The sequence below is a fragment of the Rhopalosiphum maidis genome, chromosome 1 (assembly GCF_003676215.2).
Source record: "Rhopalosiphum maidis isolate BTI-1 chromosome 1, ASM367621v3, whole genome shotgun sequence".
Taxonomy (NCBI): Eukaryota; Metazoa; Arthropoda; class Insecta; order Hemiptera; family Aphididae; genus Rhopalosiphum; species Rhopalosiphum maidis.
Genome location: NC_040877.1, coordinates 21,699,513 through 21,710,273, shown reverse-complemented (window position 1 = coordinate 21,710,273; position 10,761 = coordinate 21,699,513). Strand labels below are relative to the sequence as shown.

Below are 10,761 nucleotides of genomic sequence, written 5' to 3'. Positions count from 1 at the left end.
ATATAATTAAAAATTCCAAAAATAAATATCTGATTAAATACATTATTAAAGTATAAAAGGTAGGGTATACTTGATGAATCACCCTAAACTGTGGTAAATCATCATTAAATTGATTTTACAAAATATATATTTTATTATTTTTAGTTATAATAAATCAATCAATGAACATCTTTAAGGATCGTTCACTACACTATTCCATTTATAATGAATAGGAATTTATAATAACGCAGATTTATGAACATTGTTTTATGGCAAATAACCATTTTATTAAAATAATTATTTATTTATAGATTTTAAATTATAACGCTGACATCAAAACTAAAACAAAGAACTCTTATAATTACGTCTGAGAACTTAACAGCATAATACATATAACATAATACAATTAAGTCTGTTTAACAATATTGTTGGTCATTTCTTCAAGTGGCTCAAATAGAATTGGTCATTATGTGACCTCTGTAAGACGTCTCAGTAAGAAATAGAAGAAACATGACGACCTATGTAACAGAGTTAAAAGAATTTATTCACATAGAATAGTGTAGCGTCACATACCATTTTTTATATAAAATAATAAAATAAAGTAAACAATTAATTAATTTCAAAATAAAAAGTGTTAAATACAACTGGACTGTTTTCAACAAAAATTATATCAATTTTAATATTACTTGAGACTCGGAGGGTGGTTATAGTTTATTTTTTCAATCCTTATGGTTGCTTTAAGGCGGTTCACATCTGAATTAACATATAACCCATAAAAATTGAATATTTTTTCATTTATTTAAATGGTTATTGTTACTATAATCTGTAACCTATAATTATATAGCTCTTATGAATAGTAGCAGAGGTATAGCCGTATAGGCATACTTATACGTTTTTAATAAATATATATATATATGAAAATAAAAACAAATTTTAAATTAAAATGTTTGATTATTATTTTTATGATCTGTTTTTTGAATTTTAGACATGTTTTTGATGTAAACACTTAAAAATTATTAACAATAAAAATATTGGATTTACGTCTGTTTTTTAACATTCACTGAATCTGTCTTTAGTTTTTTTGTATTTATGTCAAAAATATTTTTAGAGTAAAGAAGTGGAAAATCATACAACTAATTATCGTAGTTTGTATTAATATAAATTTCAACTGAATCAAAACGGAAAACGATAGAAAGATAGATTAATTTTAACCCGGGAAAAGTCGGGTAATACATTTCCTATGTACATTTAACATAAAATGAAACAAGCTCCAACAAAAGATGATAGGATCTATCCAAAAATGTCCCACAAATTGTAATCAATAATTTTGGATTGTTTTGAAGTTTTGGCTGTTGGTGTTAACTTAGTGGCAATTTTGAAATATTGATGATTACTTTTTAACGAACATCCAACAAATTGTAAGAGACAAAAGTATTCAGATAATGTCCAAAAAAATTATAAATGAAATTGTTGGTAAGAATTAATTGAATTATGTTACTTGTGTTACGCTAAGTTATTATTGTAATTATAATTATAACTTATAATATTATATAATAGTTATTATAATTAACTACTTTATTAAATTGTGTCTACAATTTTATTTACTAATGAATTATAATATAATTAAAATAATACGCTATATTTTAATTTTATCTCATTTATACTTATAGACGTATATCGTATTTTGATCTATTAAATATACATTGTATATTATAAAAAAATATTCATACTTATGAGAAAATAATTCTATCGAAAAATGAACCCATGACAATGATTGATGTATCTGATTTGTCTATCTATAACGCCGTGTGATAAAAATATTGTATTATTGAAACGCATTGTATACGTCTTATAAAATACCGAAAAATTAACCCAATAGTAGTGATGGCTATTACCAACGGACAAAAAAATAAAATCATAAAACGTATTAATAAGTCGTAAATTGTGGCCACCGTGAGCTTTTTTTTATGGATATAGTTATACAAATAGTAATAAAAAAAATTAATTTAATACGACCATTAATATAATAGATTCCATTAATCTATATCTATTTCTAACTTACAAGTTAAAAAAATAATACAACTTAATTTGAGTTATACTTTCTAAATGCATCAAGCTAGTGAAAACTTATAATATTTGATCAAGAATACATTTTATTGATTTTATAATATTGTTGGATATTACATAATGCAACATTTTATAACACAATAAAGCGATACAAGAATTGTTTATATTAAAAATGTTATGGTGATTTTACTCGATGTTTAGGTATAATAATTTAATTTACGTATACTAAACATATTATATTTAAATGTATACATAATCATATAGAACTAAATACTTCGTATGATTTTATGCTATTGTTTATAGCACGTAAGTATTAATATTTTAATATTATATATTGTGATTTGTGTTCTATTATATTGTTTAATCAATATGATTCAAACATATATTACTATATTAATCTTGAAAAAACAATATGGTGTCTACACATGAATCGCTTAAAATGAATAAACATGTTTATAATATTGTATTTTGTACACACAAAGCAAAAAATAATAATAAGTGATGTTATGTTAGCGATTACAAATTTGTAAACGATACGTTTTCTGAGGATTGTTTGGTTCCAATTAAACTGAAATCCTTGACTCAATAAAAAAAATTAATAAAAAAGGTTTTTATATTCATTAAAATATCGTTAAAATAGGTGTTGTATTTACTCGTATTTTAAATTCGATATTATTAACTATTTTTATCAGGAGCAAAGATGTGCTATACATAGAAAATAAATATAAAACCAAGGACCGCTTTTTTGTAATTATATTATGTATTATTCTTGTTTGTATTTTTGCTCCGTCGATTCCAAGAAAGCATTTTTATGTGTTTTATATATTTATGTATGTACATAATCATATTGTAATATCCTTTTGGTTATATAATTTTTCAATTACTATCGCAGTCATTCTCACCTGCTGAAGTGGCGCATATTCATTGGCTTATGCTATAAACGAATAAACACCGTTACAAGAAACTGTGCGTATTTACAGTCGGATGAAAAGATAATTATATTTAAAAATATACATATAATTAAATATAATAAGCAGGTGGTGTATATATTAGCTCGATTGAAAGTTATCATAAATATTGTGTACTTATGATGCACAACAACAGCATTGTTTATCGGACTGTGTCGGTGACGTACTGATGTATGTTTGGTATTGTGAAATCGATGTATACGACTAGAAATTATTCTAGAAATAATTGATATACATTTTGTTTACTGTTACATAATTTACACAGATTTCAGATGACAAATACTTTCGATACGACTAATCATTCGGATTTTACGTGGCCTTTTCTAGCGGAGAGACAACGGATTTTCGATTGGGACCGATACGAATTCAAAGCCGATGCGGAACATACAAATTTTCAGACACCACAGTCGTTTTGTAACGTGGAGACACTCAAGACGATACCGTACGCACAAAGGTTGCGTTTCGATTTCGATTGCCATCCGAAGCCCATTTTGAATAGCCAGCAACCCACAAGTCATTATCCCACCGAGGTATGCAAAACATATAATTATAATAATAGGAGAAACATTATTATTTAATTATTTATTTTTTTTATTTAATTATTCGATTGGAATGCACTGACTACATATTAAAGTCATATAATAATTGGATTTAGGTATTTGCTAACGCCAAATTATGTATTTAATTATTAATTGATAATTTTGGTTATCCAACGCGACCGACACCGCTTCACTTGATATCTTCTTGTTCCTTATTTTAGCTTACGACTATTAAAAAAATATTGGGTTTATCTGCCAACACACGTTTCCTTAGTGTCCATATCTATTTGTCTATCTATATCTCTATTCTCTACATATTTATCTATGTATCTAACCTATTTACAAGATCTATAGATCCAATCATATTGCATTATTTTTTTCAGTGGCATATTTATTATATGTTTTTGAGCTTAGGCATATCTTTTGTAGTACAAAAATTAATTCAAGTTTGAATCTTTTATTTTGCATTCTTATTGCATATTTTGAAATTTTTTCATGCCATTTTTTGTTTTATCGTTTTTGTAAAAGGGAATATTTATACAAAACAATTGCTTTAAATCTATTTTTTTTTTTTATTTAAAAATGAATAAAGAAGAGAATTGAAATAAGCATACATTTAAATTATAATTTTATAAAATCAATGCAATTTTCAAAATATTTTGGTTTTTTTGGTAAACATATTTATATACTTATATTTGAAATTTTTGAGTTGTGCGATGTTTTTTTTGATTAATTTTTGTTAATATTTTTAATGGTAATTTAAAAATCTTGAAAATTTAATTCAATGTTCATCCTAAGTACATACAGTTCACAGCCTTACTAATTAAACTAATTCATTTCAATTCTCGCGCTAGAGCACTTTAAATATTTAACTGCAGTATTATCTTAAACTTTTCTATAAAAGTTTTGACTTAAATAGCATATTAAGTAATAGCGAGAGCTATGCCTGATTTCTGCTAATGATTCAAACAATAAGTAAGTATAATATATTTGAAGTAGTAGCTGTGAAAGCTTGATGTGGGTAAAAAGGTACACAAATTAACTTTAAATATGCGAATTTTATTTATTGAAAAAATATTTTAAAATTAATACTTATTGGTTATTACTAGGGAACGAATTTAAATACAAATTATCGAAAATATTGCTTTCCACAAAGTTCATTTCATACATCAAGGAATTAAAAAATGTAATTTTTATTTTGTATTATTTTTGCTTTTTAGAGCATTTTTAGACATTTTTTTTTTATGTTCTTAATTATTTTTATAAATATTTATAAAATTTTTATAAAATTAAGCAGTACCTGACAATTCAGTGCAATTATGACACACAAGATAAGTATAGCGATTGTATCTATTTAAATTGTATATTCATTTTTCGGAAATAATTTTCAGAGTAAAAACAAGATAGAAGAACTAGAAAATTATGAAAATTATGTGAATAATTAATTCATAAGAATAACAATTTATGTAACTAAAAAATTTTGTTCAACATTAAAAATAATTTTAAGAGCATTTTTTATTGCATTGAATCGTATGTTTATAAGACATTTTTCTTGTTTTTTAGAGCATTTAAATCCGTTCCCTAGTTATTATTTATTGATATACCAAATCTATATAATATCAGTTGTTTTTTAATAAATTATGATTAGTGTAATACCTGATTATATTATAATATTTGTATTTACATTTATGTTTGTCTATTTTATTTATATAATTTTGATTTAAAGAAAAAATATTTATTTAAAATTATAAATGTTTTTATTTTAAAAAATAAAGTTAATTATTTTAAATGTATGTTAAGAATGTAGTTTAAAAGTGCTATGAATTAGATAAGGTTAGGTAGTCAATTAGGCTAAATAGATAAATATTTATTAATTTCATTACTATAAGCTCAAAATTGAAAGAAATTTAACAATTATAATTAATAATATTAATGACTGTTGTAATCAGTATAAAGTACAATATATTGTGTTACTGATAACTGTTATTTAAAAAAAATAATTTTGGTTACCAAAATTATGTGATGGATTCGTTTTTTAGGTTGTGAGTGGAATGATAAATGTATTTTACGATGATATGTGTGAGTTTTTTTGGAAGATGGTATTTTGCGCCAATTATATTACCTGTAATTTGCGCCACTAATAGGTAAATTTAAGTATGTATATAATTTGCGCAAAAATATAAAAATATAACATATATCCATATGCTATATCTAAAATTAATTTTGGTAATTTGCATTAACATATAAAAATTATACTTTGGAATTCAACTTATTTAATATTTTTTTTTATTACTTTTAATAATTTTTTAGAAATGTATAAATATTAAAACGAACTTGATTAATCAATGATTAAAAATAATCTGTAAAACATTTTTTTTAATTATTGTAAACTTATATACGTTTATTTATATACTTATAATATAACTGATTACTGATTTTATATGTTTTTTTAATAACAGAAATTGTATTTATTTAATATTTTTTTAAATAGTTTTTTAGAAATGTATAACTATTAAAATTAACTTGATTGATTAAAATTAGAATATGTTAATCTGTAAAAGAAAAAAAATTTTTTAGCTGTTTAAAAGTGGCGCAAATTACAATTTTTGAAAGTAAAAGATGATGCAGATTACAAAATGCCCTTTTATTTCGTTTTATGAGGCGCAAATTATCAAAATAAATTTTCAGATGTTGCGCAAATTACATACGCCTGTTTTTTCTGTCTATTATCGCCTTTGGGGCAATAAAAATGCTTCAATTTTTAATTTTGGAGATATATCTGATAGCAAATATTGAATTTAATTGCTATATTTGGTAATAAAAAATTCTTTTAAAAATTACTTCATACTTTTAATAATACTCTTAATAGTCGGGGAAAAAAATTAATGGAATACGGAAATTATTATGCTAGAGCAATTTTTTGCAGATGTATGAACCTAATCGCACTGTTTTTTAAGTACTTACAGTAAGATATCGTTAGTAAAAATAATATAATATGGCATATAAATATATATATAATTATAAAAATTATAATATACTAATAATTTATTAAATGCAATATTTTTGAAAAATAATTAAAACTTAAATAAATCTACCGTAATACTAAAAGTAAAATAAATTACTTTAATAGCTATATAAAATAACATATCACGAAATATATTTAATGATACAGGTTGACAGACCGCCTGCGTCCAGAATCGGTTTTTTGTGTATAATGATAAGTATAATATAATATATAATATATATATATACAGAATTTTACAACACATTCTGAAAAATTTTAAGCAGAAATTATTAATACTAACAATTTTACATAATATTATAATACCTATGGTTTAGAGAGTTTTGAATAAGCTATACAAATTAAATGTAGATACTTTTATTTAACGATTTAGAAAAGTTATAAATTACAATTATTTTTTTAAAAACCATTGAGTAAATAGAGATAACGTATTGTTATTTGATTTTTTTTTAAATCTGTGACGAACCCATTCAGGTTCAATTACAGAGTTATAGTCTACAGGTTTAGGAGTTGAATGATTTCGTCGCGTGAGACAGACAGAATATATATATCACATGGTCTAAGGCCATTTTCGATATTATATTCTTCGAAATACTTGGGTCATATAGTGCTATATCTTCCGTGATTACATTTTTATTAAGTTTGGACGTATATTATTTCAAGGGAATCGAATTCACTTCGAATTATTAACTTTGGGATTTCACTAACTGTATTTCTCTTGTTATTTTAAATTAATGTAGGTAACCATAAATAAACACCGTAGACTTTCGATCAGTGTGTTATTAATTATATCAATTTAATAATTTCATCGAATTTTGCAGATAATTTATTGTATATTAATAATTTTACACCGTGGAAACTGAAATATCCGGCCTAAGAAAGTTAATAAGTAATGTGTAAGGGTCTTTCGTAGCCTCCGCATTTCTAAATCCGGTCCCGAATATTATAATATATGATTATTATATTATAATATGACGTATTTGTATTTTAATGTAATATAGACCATATTATATGTGTAAAAGTACTAGGTAGGGATACATTGTTTAAAATCACATAGTATAAATCGTATTATTTTAAAACTATTTCGTTTTATAGTACACTTGTGTACTTTTATACATGCCTATAAATAGATGGTAAGGCAATACACGCAGTTTTACAAAATTAAATTGGTAGGTACGTATATACATTGCGTTAAAGCACAAATGGAAAAATTATTTACTTTTAAGTTAAATCTGTTGATAAAACTAAACAATCCAAAAGTATGATATGTGTGGCCATGTGGGTACTTACAATATTAAATTATACAATTTTAATTATTTTTATTCTTTGAAAAGTTATGAAATCTGTCATGATTAAGAATATTAGGACAATTTGGATTTTATTTCAAAAATAAATAAAATTACAATCTCACCTATCTAAACTAACCTAACGGATATACTGTATATTTTTTATTGTATAAAGTATCCTTTTATCTCATTTTTCCGATTCCTTGTAAATTGTAAACGGCTATCAGTAAAATGCACAGATTTCGAATCTGTGCCTACAAGACTCGTCTAAATTAGCATTGGGCGAGTATAGTTAGTAATAATAGAAACCTAGCCCACAAAATCCTATTAGAAGATAAAATAAACAAGAAAGAATCTTTTAGATAGTATCGAAAATGGATGACTTTAATCGCCATAGAGTCTAGCATATAACTAATCCACACAAAGGAAAAAAATATATTATAGGTAAAAATGAATATATATTTTAGCTGCATCTACTATAATATTATATTCATATAAATGCGTTATTGTGATGTATTAGGTATATCATAAAATAATAATAGATAGTATACCATTTTGCGTAGGATCAAACCTTTATCTGCATAGTTATTTATTCTTTCGTTAACCAGTAACCACTATAAGTAGTGTTGTGTGTACCTACTTACATATAATTCCTATACGTATAGATGAATATCGGTCTGAACTCAAAACGTACAAAAGGTCGTATGTGTAATGCGCATACAGAATATAATATATTATGTACACGTTGTAAATGGTTTTCTATAAATGTGCATGGTTTTACAGAAAGTGATTGAGTATGACAAAGAGAAAGCAGATGCAAGATCGAATATCCTGAGGACGAGACCCAGGGTTTTCAAGTGTCCTCAGATCAGTCTCGATGACGTATCAGCCGATAGGCGGGACATGGTTTGCACCTTCGTGTACAGCACTTCAAAAACAATGAGTGAACTAACTTCTGGCGTGCCAGAAGGTCGTCCGATTCCCGTCGACATACCGTCAAAACCATTCGCGGACCCGGTAAAATAATTAAGTTTTTTTCCCTTCGCAGCCACAATAAAATGAATATTAATTATTATAATTTACGTCATTGTGCATGTTGGCAATAATTAATCGACACTGCGTATATAAGTATACTGCAAACCGGCAGAGATTCATGATATTGCATTATATGTATAGTGTATACGCATATTATTATAATGGACGTTTTGCTCGCACATTGATCCAGTGGCGGTCACGGTAAAACGGGGTATGATAGACCTTTAAGCGGTTTGAAAAAAATCTGCTCATGCGCCGTTTGTAACGATACCATCATACCGTAGCGGCTATAATGAAACATATCTAATGTTATATACTATCCGATGAAATAGCTGCACGTCAACCCTCCATTGGAACTCACGTTAGCCGCGGTGGGTTTAATCAAATCGATTAATTCTCAGCAAAACGCGCTGAAATAATTTCATCTCTCTGCACATTTTTCCCCTACCGCTCCTCTAAATTTAAAATTATTATAGTGATAACACTTTAGATTGCATTGGAATTTAAAACGTGAAATAATAAGGTCGGTTGCTTTTATTATAAATCAAAAGTTAATTAAGTTTTTAAAATGTGTGTGCTGAAGTGAGGAATATTTTTTCTCGAGTATGATAAATAGTATGGATCTTATACATGTGTTTAATGTATATAATAAATTATAAAAGTGCACATGAAATAATAGAAAAAATTTGCAATTAGAAATAATATAATTATCCATTGTCTTATAATGCTTAAAATGATCAAAAACTGCCGTTTGCATTATAAATTACAATCTATCATAATATTATTATTCATGATAAAAAATGATATGATTTTTTTTTTAAATTAATTTATTTATAGATTATAATGTATAAAATGTGCAATATTATTTTAATGTTATATATATTTATAATTTATATATATATATGTATAGCGGAATTATTTACTAAAAGTTTGATTCATCTAGTTTTATGTTGTATTTTATTTTAATGAACAAATAATATCATGTGCATAATTTTATTCAAAACATTTTATTTGTTATGTATCAAGGGAAAATTCCAAAAACAGCCATTATACAAGACCATAAATCCTGTTAAAAATTGGCGTCGTGTCAGTATTGAATGGGATGAAAAGCAGAGACGGATTTTCGGTGGTCGGTCTATAAACTGATATTCACATTAAATATTAAATTATAGATAAATTGCTTGTGTTTTATTGAAATGTGGTGTATATATTTAAAAATTACATAACGCTCGATTTAGGTTTTATAAAAACATACAAAAAGAACTTTTTAATTTTATCTTACAAATATGTATCATGATTTTATAAACGTACCCGGTACGGCGGTAACCAGGTACAAAAATATTTTCAATAAACATTTGAGTTGACACTTTATTGTATGTAAAAATAAATTTAAAAAAAAAATTTAATTATAAATTGACAAAACATAATTTACATGTAGAAAACATTTTGTTAGTTTATTTTATATTGTTTTTATTTTTTAATTGATGAAATAATAAATTCAATGTATTACAGTGGTTATTACGTATTATTATTACTACGTCTATCTGGATTTGAAAGAAATGAAATAAATTGCACACGTAGAAATTTCTTAAAAAATGTTTCACTTTTTTTAGCTTTTGTAGTTTTGCCTAATATTAGTAATTGAAAAAGTTGAATATAATTTTTTTTTTAAATAACATCGAAGTATTATTTTATTCTTGTAAAAATACTGCGAGGAACTTATAAATATAAAATAAAGATAAAAATCATCTTTTTTTTATTATGTTAATAATATAATACATATTTTATTCAACAATTCGTTAAAAATTTGGATATTTAATTTTTATTCGTAAAATATATAGTTCAGAATTAAAATGAGAATAAAT

At 24.9% G+C, this 10,761-nt stretch overlaps 1 pseudogene; it reads left to right on the top strand.

The window, feature by feature from the left end:
• Positions 1–3,133: 3,133 nt before the first annotated feature.
• LOC113550071 lies at positions 3,134–10,042 on the top strand (annotated as a pseudogene).
• Positions 10,043–10,761: the final 719 nt, after the last annotated feature.